At 40.7% G+C, this 16512-nt stretch overlaps 1 long non-coding RNA gene across 1 annotated transcript; it reads left to right on the forward strand.

Annotated features, from left to right (window-relative positions):
- Nucleotides 1-271: 271 nt before the first annotated feature.
- On the forward strand, nucleotides 272-14167 carry LOC135577432 (uncharacterized). The gene is made up of 6 exons (XR_010469224.1): nucleotides 272-700; nucleotides 5449-5594; nucleotides 7044-7203; nucleotides 11430-11737; nucleotides 13103-13197; nucleotides 13712-14167. It is a non-coding gene; the product is annotated as an uncharacterized LOC135577432 (long non-coding RNA).
- The last annotated feature ends 2345 nt before the right edge of the window (nucleotides 14168-16512 follow it).

The following is a 16512-nucleotide window of genomic DNA, read 5'->3' on the forward strand; positions in this document are numbered from 1 at the left end:
CAGAGTCAGTTTCACATGGTCTGCATATGGCAATTTTATGCAGGAAAAAAATTCACATACGAAGCAAAGCCAGAATTGTCTGGCACGTATCTCCTAAGGACAGATGGTGCCACCTGCATCCTCAAGTAACAATAGTCCCAGCCAGGTTTGTAGACAATGACCTATTTAAATGAGAGAGAGGAAAAAAATCCATGAGCTCCCTTCCATAAGTACAGAACATTCACAGCAATAGAAAATTATGAAAATGAAGCATTATTGCGAGCTGCGTTTTGACACTGAGACATAGCTCTGAGAGAGAAAACACGGAAAAAGATATGTCCTCATTGCAATTCAAATCTGCTGTTACTTTCTTGCCACCCAGCTTTCTTTCCAAAGATGTGTTTGAGCCACAGGGTCTGGGCTCACATAGAAACTGCTAGCCTCCACACCCCCCTTCTCTTCTTCTGCTTCCTCCAACCGAGGTTATTCAGCCTTAAAGGTTAGTTTCAGCTGAGATTTTTGATAGGTTTATTGTTGCAGTTAATTTCCAGCTGTGTACTTGATGTCATATTCTCTTGCCACTGAAATGAAAGATGTCACAAATTCAGCTCTGAAAGGAGCACTGAGAGTTGAAAACTCACTTGAACATACATTTCTTTAACAAAGAGCAAGAACAACCAGAAGAAATGCAAATAGAGGAAGAATAAAGAAGGATAATCATGTGAGTTTTTCTTAATATGAAAACTATCCTAGTTGCAGGAAAACCATTTATTTCATCAGTTATTTTTCAATGCCCTGTCCTGGCAAGAATATGTTTGTGTTGTGTGCTTTTTAAATTTCACCTGTTCTTTGTAGATGGATGGCTGAAAGCTGATATTCTTCTACTTATTGAATAATCAGCTATCCCCAAAAGCGTGTATGTTAGTATGGATATACACATACAAGGCTGTACACCAAGGTTTTTGCCTAGTAAAGAATTTAAACTCTGTACAGGCACTAGCTATGTTTTTCCTTCTTTTTCAGTGTTCTTAATAGACTATCTGATGAAACTTGGTTTCCTTCTAGAGAAAAAGGAAAAGCTAAATAAGCTTATGGTTTTAACTCTTATTATAGGTTTTCCTTTCTAGATTTCTTCTCTCTAGTACATCAAAGAAGAGTCTGTTTGGTGCACTTGAAATTAGCAGATGCTACAAGGTCTTTCTATCTGTTGAGAAAGGTGAATGTCCCCTAGGTTTCAGCAGCCCACAGTTTGGAATAAGACTTCGTTGATTGTCTTCTACGTAGAGATAACAGAAAAAAAATTAACTCCTAATATTTTTATAATGTTACCATCATCATCCTATATTAGGTTGAGCAGGAGTGCACTAGACCACTCTTTTTTGTGGTATTTGTGTTCCATTTCACCACATTTTTATAAACTTAAAAGGAAGGGATGTTTTCCACTTGAATTTCAGGGTGAAGTTTGGATCCATCTTTAACTTAAATGACCAGTTTTGTTCATTTCTTGCTAGAATCATTTGGGGTGGAGGATCTTCAGGTAGAAAAATAAGAACTACCCCTCTCTCAGTGCAGTTATGTACCATAGGAATGCACATTCAAGGATATGCTGATGTAGTCTTTTTTGGTGCCACAGTACAACACCCAGCTATTTCTTTATTAAAAAAATTATAGCAACATTGTTTGAAGGCTGACCCAAGCCAGAATAGTGGGTTTGTATGCCATGTATGCAGTTTAGATAGAACTGGTATGAGGTAAAGTAATACTGATATTTATAGCTACTTTTATATTCCTGTGGAGTTCGAGGTTGTTAAAATATTTTTATGCTCTTCTCAGTAGCATGTGTTTTCATAAACAGCATTTCTGTTTTACTGTGCAAATACAATACACAAGATAACCCTTTTGCAAGGGAAAGCAAGGTTTGAATAAACTCACATTAAATGAAATTTAATGAAATGAAGGCTTTATAGTTTACTTCACTGAACTATTTTAAAAGTTTCAAATTAAATGACACATTAAAAATGCCTGCTTTGCCATCTATTTCCAGCAGAAAACAGCTACAGCAAAGGGTAACTAAACATCTTCTGATGTTCAAGTTACAACAAAACCATAAGAAGCAGGCTATAGACAGCACTGGACAGAGTCTCAACATTGACTTCTGCACCTATAAGCCTCAATGGGTTGTTAGTCTCACATGTATAAGCATACAATAAACCAGTAAAAGGAAACAGGGGTTTAAAACTGCTTCTTTTACCTTAAATCTGGTTTCTTAGACCTCTCCAGGTGGGCTCTTGAACAACAAACTGACCGCATGGTCATAAATAAGTATTTTCCTTCAAGCACATTTGACAAGTTATTTTCCAGCCTAATACTACCAAAAGCTTAATTTCTCTTAATGACTGGATATATGAGCTCCTCCTTTCAGACAAGGTTGTTTTTCAGGTGTGAAATATATATAAGGTTATTCATTTCTTCAGTTATTTTTTTCAGACCCTGCTGTGTGACATAGTACCTGACTCAAAGATTACATGCCAAAAATCTGTTGGTAAAAATCAGATACACTTTCTAAACTTCTAAACTCTTTCTGAAACTCTGTTAAGATAGTGATTTCTTCCTGAATGTTAGTTTTGCTGCCTATAATTCTCCTTAAAATTAGTGAAATACTAACTTCTAACTTATCACATATCATCAGCACCAGCGCTGAATTTTTCTTTGTTGTGTACTACTTTTCATTCCTAAAAAAAAAAAAAAAAAAAATTAAAAAAAATAGGTTTTTTTATTTAAAAACAAAGAAACCCAGGAAGAGAGCAATACTGTGTGGTCTACAGAGCACCTGAACACTGAAAGAGCAGTTAAGCTCTCAGAACGGAAGAAAGCTACAGGTGAATGTAGAGATTAAGGATAGGTGGGGTGGTTGGTTTTGCTTCCCTGGAAGCAGACATCCAGGGACTCCACAGGGAACTAGGCAGCCTGGCTACCAAGTGTTTTCTGCCACATTGAAAGGACTTCTCTTCGCACATCCTTATAAGGTACCACGGGAGAGCAGTTCTTGTGTTTGTGAATGTTTCCTTCGCAGCAAAGAAAACGCAGTAAAAATGAGAAGACCCTTTCCCATGGGAAGATTGACTGAGAAAAATATATCTGAGAGGAGAAGAGAAAAGAGAGTATGACCTTAAAACAGAAGAGGGAAATCAGAGCTGCTTAACTGATTGGTCAGGTTGCTGAACCCTTCTGTGACACGAGAACACTCAGGAAGCAGAAAATCTGGACTACAGGGTGAATTAGTACAGTTTTCTGGCCTCCATAGTGCTTGCTAGAACCGAATAACCCACAGATCCTAAGTCCAACTGTGTCCCACAAAATTTGCCTCATGCTGGTTTTGATGCCTTTGAGCTAGAGACATAGGAGATTTCCCACCGGCCACTGTGGTCAGATGCCCAGCTCAGGAGCAGGGAGAAGCTAAACAGGTCCCTCAGGGAAAAAGAGAATTAGGCAGGAGGATAGTTGGTAGATCTTGACCAAATGATATAAGAGAGAAGCAAGTGTTTAAGAAGTGGTAGTTGAAAGCTGCCAGCATAACTGGAAGGAGAGGTCTATGACTATTACAAATGGATGTCTTGAGCCTATTTTTGCCATTTTACAGTTCTGAAGATCATTCTTTTCAGAGGTGGGTTAGTTAGCTTACAAAAATTAGGGGTTTTTTTTTGCAATGTCAGTATCTGCTGATCACGTTTGTGTTTTTAGAGTGATTACCGACACTCCTTGAAGTATCAGTGAGTCCTGAGGAGCAGGATGTTGGTCTACCAGGTTATAGATTCAAAGAGTCTGTTGCTAAGTATAAAACAAACTGCAACACATGGGTGACATTAAGGGAGAAGTGGATAGCAGTGATCAGTATGTGCACTGGGTTCAGATGGGATGGAGTCAGTTTTTTTCATAGCAGCTCATGTGATGCTGTGTTTTAGATTTGGGACAAATGCAAAGCTGATGACACACTGATGTTTTAGCTGTTGCTTAACAGTGTTTGCACAGCATAAAAGCCATCTCTCTTTCTCACTCTGCGCCCCTCACCAAATGGATTGCAAATGCACATGAGGTTGGAGTGGGACACAACCAGGCAGACAACCTGAACTAATCAAAGGCATACTCCACACAGTAGAACATCACACTGAGTAATACAGAGGGGATTTTAGGAGGGTTAGCCATCTTTTACTCAGAAGCTTTCAGGGCTTCTGTCTAACCATGGGAGATGCTGAGGAATTGCCTTTGCATCACTCGTTTTATTTTCTTCCTCCGTTCTTCCAATTCACCTTCACTTAGTAAAAAAAATTGTATACTGATCCACAAGTTTTCTTGCTTTTCACTCTTCCCCTTTCCCTGTCCCTCTGGGGTGATGGGGGATAGTAAGCAAGAGGCTGTGTTATGCTTACCTGCCTAACGGGTTTAACCCACAACAGTGTGATAGGCCAGCACATGGCCAAAGTCTTGTAGAGAAAAGTGAGTTTTAAAGAGAGACTTGAAAGAGGATGACATCTTCTTAATTTCTTAAAATTGTCAAGATGCAACTCTCAGTTACAGGAGGCAGCATGAAAAACAGCACAAAGATGTTTGAAAATCTAACAAGCAGGTGATGGATGTGAAGGTGGGAGATGACATATAAGACAAGGAGGGATGAAAAACTGGTGTGCAGAGGCTGTGAAGGGCTCTGAAAATAAAATAAAGTATTTTATGTTAAACACCAAAGAGGAAATGAAGGCAGTGGAGGGAGATAAAAGAGGGGTGATTCAGTGAAGTCTGTGGACTGAGAAAAGGAGTTTTGAAGGATTCAAACTGGATATGAGCCAATTCTTCTTTCTCTGTTTCTTTTTTATTATTGTTGTTGTTGTTGTTATATTTTTTTCCCCAAAACATTGTCATGCTACTAACACAGAAATTTCTTACTTCCTCTGAACAGAAGTAACAACACACGGACCCTGAGTATTTAAGCCTAATTTCATTTGCTAGGTGCTAGGAGCTGGTATATTATTTTACTTCAGAGAACACAGGATAAGCTGTGCTCACCATTCACCTTTCATAACTCTTTCTATAGATGTCTCTAAGCTCATCCACTGCCTGACTTACAAGCGCTGCATCTTCACATTCAGGTATCCAAGTGCAGAAAGCAACAAAGAGATTTAGTAAGCTTGTTAGTAACACACACAAACAGACAATAACATCTGGGAAAAGAACATCAATAAATTCTCATAGTTGCTGGTGTCTTGCTTGTTCCATTTAGCCATATAGATCAACCTCACTACCATTTCACAGGGCTAACATATTTGAATGCAAAATGCCAAGCATGTACCAAACTGCAGTGGTAACACAGTCCAAATCTACGAAACAGGGGTTTTAACTCAGTAAGCCAAGTGCTCGGTAGAAGGCTCAAACCAAATGCACTTGTTTGTTTTGATTGCAAAATTGTGTTTCACCCAGGCCCACTGGAGAAGCCTGCTGTTGAGAGACTGGAGAGGGACAGTTGCAAAAAGACCAGCTGGAAGCACTGTCTGCACCAAGTCCTTTCCTGCACGTGGATTGCACTGCGCTGTAAGCTCTCCAAGACCTGCACAGGAGAAACAGAGGTACTGGAGTTCCATGTGGCACATTGTACAATTTAACTCGTTCATTCACATTTTATATCATAAGCACCATAACATCTGGCTTGTTAGGAAAGTGGAAAGATGCCTGGTCATAGTTGCCTTTGCACAAAGTGTGCACTCCAGGTGACACAGTATAGGTCAGGGGATAAAGTGGGAGACTGGGTTTTGCCCTGAGTACAAATGCAACTTCATAGCTGCAGCAAGCCCCAGGGCCCAGAACAGTCCAAGACACAGTGGGAGAAACACTGATCAGAGGGCAAGCAGAGACTAGGAGAGCCCCAAGAGCAGACACAGAGATAAGCTTCAAAATCAATGGGAGGAAAGAACTGTTTCTGATGGACCTGGAGAGCACAGTGCAGAGGTGGTTAAATTGCAGGGCGTCATTAAAAACACAGGTCAAAGGACAATCTCTGGAAAAGGACCTGTTTCTGGAAGACATAGTAGGGAGAAAATTGTTCATAAAACCTTGTGTTCTGTCTAGGAGATCAAAGCTGATCTGTTTCAAAAGGAAGGTTGCTGTAACTTGGATTTTAAAATGTTAGTTGCTCTAGTTTGGTTTCTGGCAATAATTCACACAGGGAACAAGAGCTCTCTTGAGATTTTCCACATGCTGACTCTAAAGACAAGGTACAGGTGCTTCCACTGCCTGACTCTGAGCAGCTCAAGATCCTGCTGTATGTGCAGCCCCTGTGACTCACTGGAGAGTCCAATAAAACATGTTTGCAAAAACACAGTGCTGGTACGATCATAATGAGCAGGCAGGAGTGAAGGAAATAAACAGACTAGGCAAGGCTACGAAGGCACTCAGTTCCAGATCCCCATGGCATTCCCTGTGTATTTGGTTGGTCGCTGAGGAGTTTCAAAAGTTACTATTATGCTGGATACTGATGAGCTTGGATGATGCCAAGTGGCATCAGGTCTGCCCAAGAAAGCTTGTACCATTCTCCTTTCAGGAACGACCAAGCAAAACTGGTGTTGTTATTGTAATTCTGTCTTATCTCCCTGGCTAAACACTCTTCCCCATGCTAACTACTTGTGTTTTCAGACAGAGGAGAACAGTGCTGATGAGACTAAAGTGACAAGATGTTTGAGGTTTTATAAGATACATAAATATCATTTGTATATATTATATTTATATGTTTATATTTCTATATAAGTTATGAAAAATGGATTATTTTAACAAATTGTAGTAAAAGTACTACTAGTTCCACCAGGAAAACTGGGACAGGATGGCTCTTCTAGCTTGCAGAAAACAGTTAGATATGTTAGTCAGCATAAAACTGTTGTTTGTATAATTGTTTCAGAATTGATCTGGGGCAAACTAGCACCAATGTTTCAGAAGGCTATCTTTTCCTCAATTTGTATTATTCACGTGCAAACAATAGCACTTGAGAGGGAGTAGAAATTGTTCTGTTTACAATGATTTTACAGACAGTGATGAACCACTGAAAAGCATCCTCTTGGTCTGGAGCAGAAGGGCAACATTCTCCCAGTGGAAGGATGAGTATGGCATTCCCTGCAAATGCAACCATTTTCCCGATACAGGAGGCAAAGTTTTCTTCCAGTACATCAGATATCAGCCTGCACAAAGGTATGCACTGTTTACTGTACACAGTTATTACTAAACTGTAACTGGTCAGAACTACAAAGGACACATCTTAAACAGGTTTTGTAGGGCATGATTTCTTCTCCCAGTCTTACTGCTCAAACACCTCTAAATACTGACTGTTGTACCACACTTGAAATGTACAACTTCAGTTGCCTCTTGTAACTTGTTCATAAACACTGAACCGGTTCTAAAAATGGTGAAGATAACATCTTAATGATGTTGACAGCACTTACTAGGGTAAAAATATTCCACTTCCCACATATCTGGTCCTCAAGTTAAATTTCAGTGACCTTCAGAAATGATGTTTTCAAAAAAATGACTGACAAAACTCACAAGACTGCAGGTGTACTGTATGCAGGTATCTCTGTCCCCTTGACTGTACAGTTGCAAAAATAAATGTCCCAGCTGTGAGAGAATGTGAGAGGTATGGCTGGGGTGCAGTCTGCAGCAACAGGAGAGATGCTACATTCTTCCTATGTCTAAAAGATTCCAAGAAAAATGAAAAAGGTTTCATCTGTGCTTTTGCAAGAAATCTCAGCAGTGTTTCCTGTGTCACTGCTTTGGAAACAAGCAAAGGGGTTTGGGAACCCTTTTGCCAACATGACTACAGTTGGAAACAGACTGTATGCCGTTGAGGGAGGGGAAAAATACCTCCATAAGGGCCTCTTCACATTCTTGAAATGACTACAGATTAAGGACCGTCAGCAAGGTGGAACTAGGACATAGCTTCACATCAGGGATGCTGATGAACATATTTTCAGGCTTGCACCCTAGCTAACACTCAGCTGTTAGTTTATGGTAAAGTGTCAGCCAAAAAGACACGTACAACATGGAGAATCTCTGTCTCCATCCAAAAAGTTTTAAAACTTTCTGAAGGACTGGCACTGCATTTTTTTCCTTCCAAGTTATCTAAGGAAGGACAGTTGCTGAAAGCCTTTCTCAAGCCTTCTTATCCCATATAACCTGTCAGTGAAGGTCTAAGAAGGAGAAATCTGCTCCAGAACCCACGCATAAGTGAATTGCTGGCAAAGGTAATACAGTTCGTTTGCACAGAAGGGGATTTGACCTTTTCCTTTCTGCTATTCTTCAATTGCAACTAAGACACGCACATTGCAAAGCTGTTCTGAAATAAAATCTGTGACTGGTCCCAAAAGCTACTTTGAGAAATGTCAGAAGAGATCTAGAAGACTGGCAACAAAAGGATTAATGCCTCACAGTAGTGCAATGCATTTATAAGGGAGAAAAGTGCACTTTGCATATCACTTGCAGGACAGCAGCCCAGCATGGACTTCTTAAGGCCACAAGTCTTGTGTTAGGATGGTCCTGGAGGGCACTGTCCAAAGGTGGCTAAATTCTGGAGAGTTATTAATACATGGGATTAGGGACCATGTCCAGAAGCAACCTGCCCTGCAGGATAGAGAAAAACTTTCTGTCTTTAAACAGTAACTGTCTCAGGCCTGAGCCCTGGGCTCCTGAGTCTGTAATCATTATACCACACATTTGTTCATGCTGCACTGTTTGATCCGTCTTCCCACAACAGATTTATGACAGAGATTTAAGTGGGCTGCAGCTCTCTGTCCTGCGTGTTGTTTCCCTGCCAGCCTTCCCTCCAGCTCACAGAGCTCCTGCACCCCAGCCCTCCCCTCAGTGCAGGAGAGCTCTGCTTGCTCCCAATGACCAGCTGAAGGCAAGGGCAAGCTTTGCGTCTTTGCATGCCAAATGCCTAATGCTACATGCTAAACGAGACCTATTTTTTATAGGTGGTTCAAAGTCCTGTTATGTGTCACCTAACACAGTCAGCTGCATTGCTCCAATCACTGATTCATAGGAAATCTGGGACCTCTCCGCCACACCATACCAGGACAACAAAGGCCGTTTTCATAGACTTTGGTAACTTTTATGAGGCTGAAATAATCACAAACATTTTGGGTTGCGCCACAGCCTATACAATTCTCATTGTAATTCCTCTCCAACATTTAAAATGTTACATTCAGTCAGCCTCAGAATGCCTCTCCTAGCAAAAAAAAAAGTGGAGGACAATGGCTGTAGTCTGCTTCAGTCTCCTGCTAAGTGAGTAGGACGTAAGGATCCATTATTTTCCAACTTTAAATATCAGTATGTACTTCACTTGTTTTAAGGGGACTACTTTATGAAAGGAGTCACAGGTTGAAAAACAAAGCAAATATCTTCGCACTACCTCCTTGTATACATTTAAGGTGCCATTTTCTTCTGCCTTTGTACAGTAGGATGCATTTTCTGGATGCAGTCAGATATAAGAGGTATTCTACTGAATGCTGTTGTAATAATTGAATAAAAAGTTAGAAGTTCAAGAGTAGAAATCCCAGTGTAGTTCACATAAACAGCAAAATTCTCACTAATGACAGTGTCAGAGAGAATTTGACAAATAGCAAGGGTGGTCAAGTTGTTGTGCTCTGTAATCAGAGACTTGACGAAGTTGTATAAATAACAGGTTTTTACATCTTACTGTGTATTTTAGATCATGATGTCACATCCAGTTGCCTTGTTGCCAAGCCTGAGATTACGTTCCTATCTCAAAAATGCCAGCTTGATCAGAAAAACTACCTGTAAAGGACCGTGTTTCCTATTTTAACAGAAAGGCTGAAAGAAAAATCTGCAAGATACAGAACGTACAACGTGTTCTTGCAAAGAAAGATGATATGTGTGATGTCAGCTTACTGAAGAATTACTTGGCAGATGGAGGAGAAACAACAAAACCCGTAAAACCCAGCTCAAACTTCATGTGATCTTGCAGCTAATTGCACTGCAGCTGTCCAGCAGTGGGCCTTGGAACATATTGAGCCACTTCTTTACAACTCCAGAAATATTTAATTTCTTATCCATGCTTAAAAGTTGTGGTTTATTTACATTTGGATGTTTGCAGCAGTTCACGCTTTGCAACCAAGAACAAGCTACACTCAGAATTCCCTCATATTCTCTTATTTCTTCCCAATTCCCTTGATAACCAGACAATACAGTGCAGCTGGACAGAATTTTTAATATGCGTTTCTCATGCCATCTGCACGTTTTCTCTGACAAAGTGTGCTGCCATCCCCCACTGCACCAGGCAGAAAGCATGGTTCAGCTATCAAAACTGAGAAAATATTTCTGTTTCTTGTATTTTTTAAATTTTTTCATATGAGTGATGCAGTAACCTGCTGTTCTTCTGCTTACCTCCTTGCTATCAAAGGTATAGCAACAAGATCAAGCTCCGGGATGCTTTTAAAATTAGCTCAACACAGCACTGTTATGACAATGTTGAATACAGACCAGCTAGACCAGGCCTCTTGGCAGTATTTACAGTTTGCAGTGAGATACAAGCTGATCTGATAGGAGTTCAGTACCAAGGCTGGCTAATTGAAAGCTGTCATCTCAGATGTTTTAGCCAGTTTCATTCACACCTTTGACAGATGTGTAGGTAATGTTTTGCTGGCTTTATGCAAAGTGTGGTAGACACGATATTCAGGAAGTAATGGTTTTAACATGTCAGAGTTCAGGGATGAAGATTTCTTCTGCATGCCCTCAGAGTGCATTAGGAGTTTCTGTCATTGCCTAAGTGCTCTGCCAATGAGCAGAAATAACGTGTGAGCACCACTGTTTGTGATGGTCCTGCTCAGCTGGGTGTGAATTGAAAGTAAGTCCATTTTATGTGTTGTTGGGTATTTACGTATTCAGCTCTTCAAAAGCTATCAGATCCATCCTCTGTGTCACAAAACCGCAACGCCTGTTAGTTACAGACACGACTTAGGTGGGTGTGGAAAATTAGGATATACTGCAAGCAATATGTTCTTCAGAACAGCTTTCACAGACATTGTGTTCTTCTTGTTCAAAGTGCTCTGCTTGTTGCTTTGGCTTTCTTGTCAGTGATGTTCCATACACTGTGTGTTGTGTTGTGCACCTGACTTTCACTTGAACCAGAGCTGAGAACACTGCCCACAGTACTAACCAAACTGCTTGTCACTGACACCATTCTGCCCACACTGCAATGGGACTGCTTCTGAAACTGCTGTCCTCCCAACCCACTTGGTGCTGAATAGTTTCCCTCACATTACCAAAAATTAATGAATAACGAAATGTTTCCAAACATTACATGTTTATAATATCGGTTTCTCTATTTAGTTAAATTTATAGTCTTGGTTGACTGACACTTTCCAAATAATATCTTTCTTAACTTCTCTTGCACAATACAGAATCACAGAATCATTTTGATTGGAAGAGACTCTCAAGATCATCAAGTCCAACCGTTAACCTAACTCTGGCACTAAACCATGTCCCTAAGAACTTCATTGATACATCTTTGAAACATCTCCAGAGATGGTGATTCAGCCACTTTCCTGGGCAGCCTGTTCCAATGCCTGACAAACCTTTCTGTGAAGAATTTTTTTCCTAATATCCAATCCGAAGCCCTTGGGCACAACTTGAGGCCATTTCCTCTCATTCTATCTCTTGCTACTTAGGAGAAAAGGCCAGCACCCTCCACGCTACAACCTCCTTTCAGGTACTTGTAGACAGCGATAAGGTCTCCCCTCAGCCTCCTTTTCTCCAGACTAAACAGCCCCAGTTCCCTCAGCTGCTCCTCATCAGACTTGTGCTCCAGACCCCTCGCCAGCTTTGTTGCCCTTCTCTGAAAGGTCTGCAGCACCTCAATGTCTTTCTTGTAGTGAGGGGCGCAAAACTGTACACAGGATTCGAGGTGGGGCCTCACCGGCACCAAGTGCAGGAGGATAATCACTTCTCTAGTCCTGCTGGTCACTCTATTTCTGATAAAAGCCAGGATGCTGTTGGCCTTTTGAGCCACCTGGGCGAACTGCTGGCTGACATTCAGCCAGCTGCTGACCGGTATGCCCAGATCCCTCTCTGCCAGGCAGCTTTCCAGCCACCCTTTCCTGAATCTGTAGCGCTGCCTGGGGTTGTTGTGACCAGCAGGGCCTAGCACTTGGCTTTGTTGAACCTCACACAGTTGGCCTCAGCCCAATGTTCCAGCCAGTCCAGATCCCTCTGTAGAGCCTTCTTACCCTCCAGGAGATTAACACTGCGGCCTAATTTGGCGCTGTCTGCAAACTTACTAAGGGTGCACTCAATCCCCTCATCCAGATCATTGATAAAGAGATTAAACAGAACCAGCCACAATACTGAGCCCCGGGGAACACCACTTGTGATCGGCCATCAGCCAGGTTTGACTCCATTCACCACAACTCTTTGGACCCAGCCATCCAGCCATATTTTACCCAGTGAAGAGTACACATCCAAGCCATGAGCTGCCAGCTTCTCCAGGAGAATGCTGTGAGAAATGGTGTCAAAGGCTTTATTGAAGTTTAAGTACACAATATCCACAGCCTTTCCTTCATCTACTAAGTGGGTCACCTTGCCATACAAGGAGATCAGGTTGGTCAAGCAGGACCTGCCTTCCATAAATCCATGCTGACTGGTCCTAATAATTTGGTTGTCCTGTATGTGCCTCAAGATGTCATTCAGGATGATCTGTTCCACGACCTTGCCTGGCACCTAGGTCAGACTGACAGGCCTGTAATTCCCTGAATCTGGCCCTTCTTGTAGATGGGCATCACATTTGCTAACCTCCAGTCAACTGGCACCTCCCTGGTTAGCCAGGACTGCTGATAAATAATTGAAATATGTCACTAACTACAGAAACTAAGCATTTAGCAAAGGTGTAAAGCATGTAAGAGTTGTAAGTGACATCTGAACAGATCCAAATGAAAGCCCTTTTTGGAGACTGAAGTTACACTCAGTAAACTGTTTTATACCCTTTGGCCATTTGGGATGGGTCACGCAATGGAAAGATGGAAACTATGAGTATATTATATGACTAATATGTCACTACTTCTGTGTTCTTCTCTACCAGAACTTACAGAATTCTGTTGTTCACAAAAGCATCAACATTCAAGAGAGGTTTTGTCCTTCTTTCTGCTATGTTCAACTTTCCTAAAATAGCAAGTGGTAGGTATAAATATTTCTCTTTGGATGTTTGTTATTCATTGGATAATCTCATACACCAAGTGTGGTTTGGCTACTTTAGTGACTAAGCTGTTTCTAGCACAGCACATGTATGAAACGTGCTTACTAACGCGTTTTCTGAGTTACACTATTTGTGTCCATTTCTATAAACTCTCAATTATGTTTCTAATCTTCACGTACTATGGATCATTTCCCCTCCTGCCATACCATAATGAAGAAAATGTGGTGCCTTTATTTGAGAAATGCTTGCAAAATTCAAGTAATCAGTATTATATCTGGATAGGTTTGAGCTCTAGCTACATGATGATTAATACATACCAACAAATTATATCAGTTTTATAAACAGTGTAGTTTTGCTATGGCAAGATGACCCTTTAGGACCATGTTTCTCACATGACAAGAAAGGTGATCTGGCTAGTACAGTGAAAATATGTGTATTTGTGCTATAAAATTATATGATCTTTTCTAATATTCCAACATAATCGTGTCCTGTCAGTTCTTTTTCTAGCCATCAGTGACCATTAGACTACCCGTTTCTGTGCTGCTTTGACACACAGAACCATCAGCTGATACGTCTGAATTTCACTAGAAAGAAAATACACTGGAAAACCAGGGCAAAACTGTGACTGTCACTAGAAGTCTAGCCTGAGAATCCCAACTTCTGACTTACACATCTCCACCAACACGTGCCACTGCTTCAAGCCATGAGGATCTGATGTATTCATTCCTCCACAAGGTCTTGTATGTTTATTACACTTGTGATTTTCATACAGGTAACAGTGGTAATAAAGTTTGTTTTGTGCTGTGTTTTTTTCCTGTGTAATTCAGAAAAAAAAATAGAAAATTGTGGCTGCAGTTCTTCAATGGGAAGTCAGTCTAGTGCATCACCCTAAAGGAGATACCATCTCCTTGCTGATTAAAGCAAATTCAAAATGAATTTCAAATTAGCCTTAAATATAATACCCTTTTAAGCACAAGTTTTATGAAAAACATTGAAACAGACAGTGTAATATAAATGTAATCACAGCTCCAAGTAAAAGTACCTCATAAGAAGCCTAAAAGCCTGCACAGGAACAAGAAGTTGTGTCTGATATATTTGCACATCAAGGCAACAGGATTTTGTTTCATTCTTTCCTCAGCCACTCAAGGTGTAAATTCATTATTTACAATACTCGCACAGAAGAGTTTGACTGATGAGACATTCTTTTTGCAGAAAGATCTTTTTCTGCATGGGAAAACTCACATGGAATAACCATACGTGCTAAGTAAAGAACTGAGATTTCAGTAAGAAATGCCAGTTTGAAATCACAATACTCTATTACTGTTTCTTTAGGTAAAGTTACAGAAAAGTGAAGACAACTCATGACACAGATTGAAAAAGCAACAGGTCAGTGCATTTCAGCTGGTTAGAGAAGAGGCAGTGTGTAACAAAGCCATTCACTTTCTTTCATCCTACTGTGTCCCATGTCATTTTTCCAAACACTGAAGAAGGACCCTGCCTTGACGGTCTGTTCATCTTAGTGAAGCGGAGACCAAGGCCTCCAGGTGTCCTCTAAACCTATAATACATCCTCAACATTGAAGTGTGTGCCAGTATCAAGGTAGATAAAGTTACTTTCACAGGTGTTCCCAGGAAGTTCTCTGATCCATCTATCCAAGCGGAGGATTTTACTAGTGTGTCTTTTTCTCCTTGGCACCCCCGAAGAGTGGCGCAAGGGTGAAAGAAGCAACAAGGGAGGAAGCTGGCATGGTCTTCAACCAAGAGTTCAAGACCAGCCACCAAGGGAGGCTGCCTCCCTGCACCCAGACCAGCTGCAACATGACAGACTAAGATCCCCCTCCAACTGGTACTCCTTGGGACACACTGAAAGTGATGCTGTTTGTTCCCTCTAAACTGACTGCACACACACAGACACAGTGTCAACTCTGTCTGCAGTGGAAAGGTACCCACTGTTTGTTTATAGCATAATGTCCCTAGGGTAAAGCAACCCTCTATTGTTACTTCAGTTTTGATTTTAAAATCAGATTTACAACAATTTCGAGATACTCGAAACTGCCTCAGCTAAGATGATGGAACTTCACACTTGGCTTTCAGTCCATCTGTCATTTTGGTAGAGTCTTCCATCATGAACTTCAAATTAGATCAGTTTGTTTCCTTTTCTGAAGTCGTGGTGCTGTGAAGGTTTCTATCATGAATTTTAAGCGCAGTCCACTTATTTATTTATTTATTTAGTAGCACTGAATATTTTAACACAATGTGTAAACTACTGAAAAATAATATATTCATTCATATTTTGATTAATATAGTTATCCATAGTCATGGATTTCTAATGTTTCATTTTCATATCAGTTCCCATCAACAAATCTTTCTGAAAAATACCTCACCGCCCAAAAAGGTGCATAAAGTTTCAGGCTGAAGGACCCATCAGGAAAAAAGCTTATCTATTTCCCATGCACACAGTACAGATGATCATCTAGTAACATTTGTAGCATTCAAAATAGAATATATTTCGATGTATTTGTGAGATAAGAAAGGACCAGACAAGAAACCCTCCCATACTTTACTGCATTTTGTTGAATTTCAATGGAGTACAGGGGAACACCATCTTCAGCTCCATTCAGACCCTGTGCAGCAAAGTACAAATTTGAACAATTCTTCTGCTGCAAATGTTACAACCACTAACCTAGGGACAGGGTGCACTTTTCTACTTTTAGGCTGATGATACTTTGAACAGCAGTGGAGAAACCAAGACCTTAACAAAGTGTACATGAGCGACAGCATTCAGTAGCTCGATGAGGGAGAAGTATTGACTGCATGGATCATCTTTCTTGGGATTCTTGCCCTTCTGTTTTGATTTATTTGCACATGTATCTTGTCATAGCAGACTGGGTAACTGATTACTTCACCACCACAGGTATTGTCACAGCTGTTTATGTATTTCCAACTTTATTACCAACATAAGGTGATTTCAGGCACTAGTACAAACGAGATCTTACTCATTGACTTTAAATGGAGTGACTGGGGCAGTAGTGCCTGTGGAGCAATAGAAAGAGTAAATTCATTCATTTCTTCAGCCTCAGATGTTTTTGAACCATTCCCAATAGTTCCCTCTAATTCAAATTTGAAATGTTAGAAGAGATACTCTATAGTCCGTTCCAGCTATAAAATCATATTTTCCTTTTCATTCTGAGTGTCTGCAATTGTTCTCTCATAGTGCTTAACCTTTAAAGTCAGGAGGTCACTTGGAAGCTCTCCAGTCTGAAATGCGAACGTCCATATTTAAAATACAGAAACCCT

The sequence above is a fragment of the Columba livia genome, chromosome Z (genome assembly GCF_036013475.1).
Source record: "Columba livia isolate bColLiv1 breed racing homer chromosome Z, bColLiv1.pat.W.v2, whole genome shotgun sequence".
In the NCBI taxonomy this organism is placed as follows: domain Eukaryota; kingdom Metazoa; phylum Chordata; class Aves; order Columbiformes; family Columbidae; genus Columba; species Columba livia.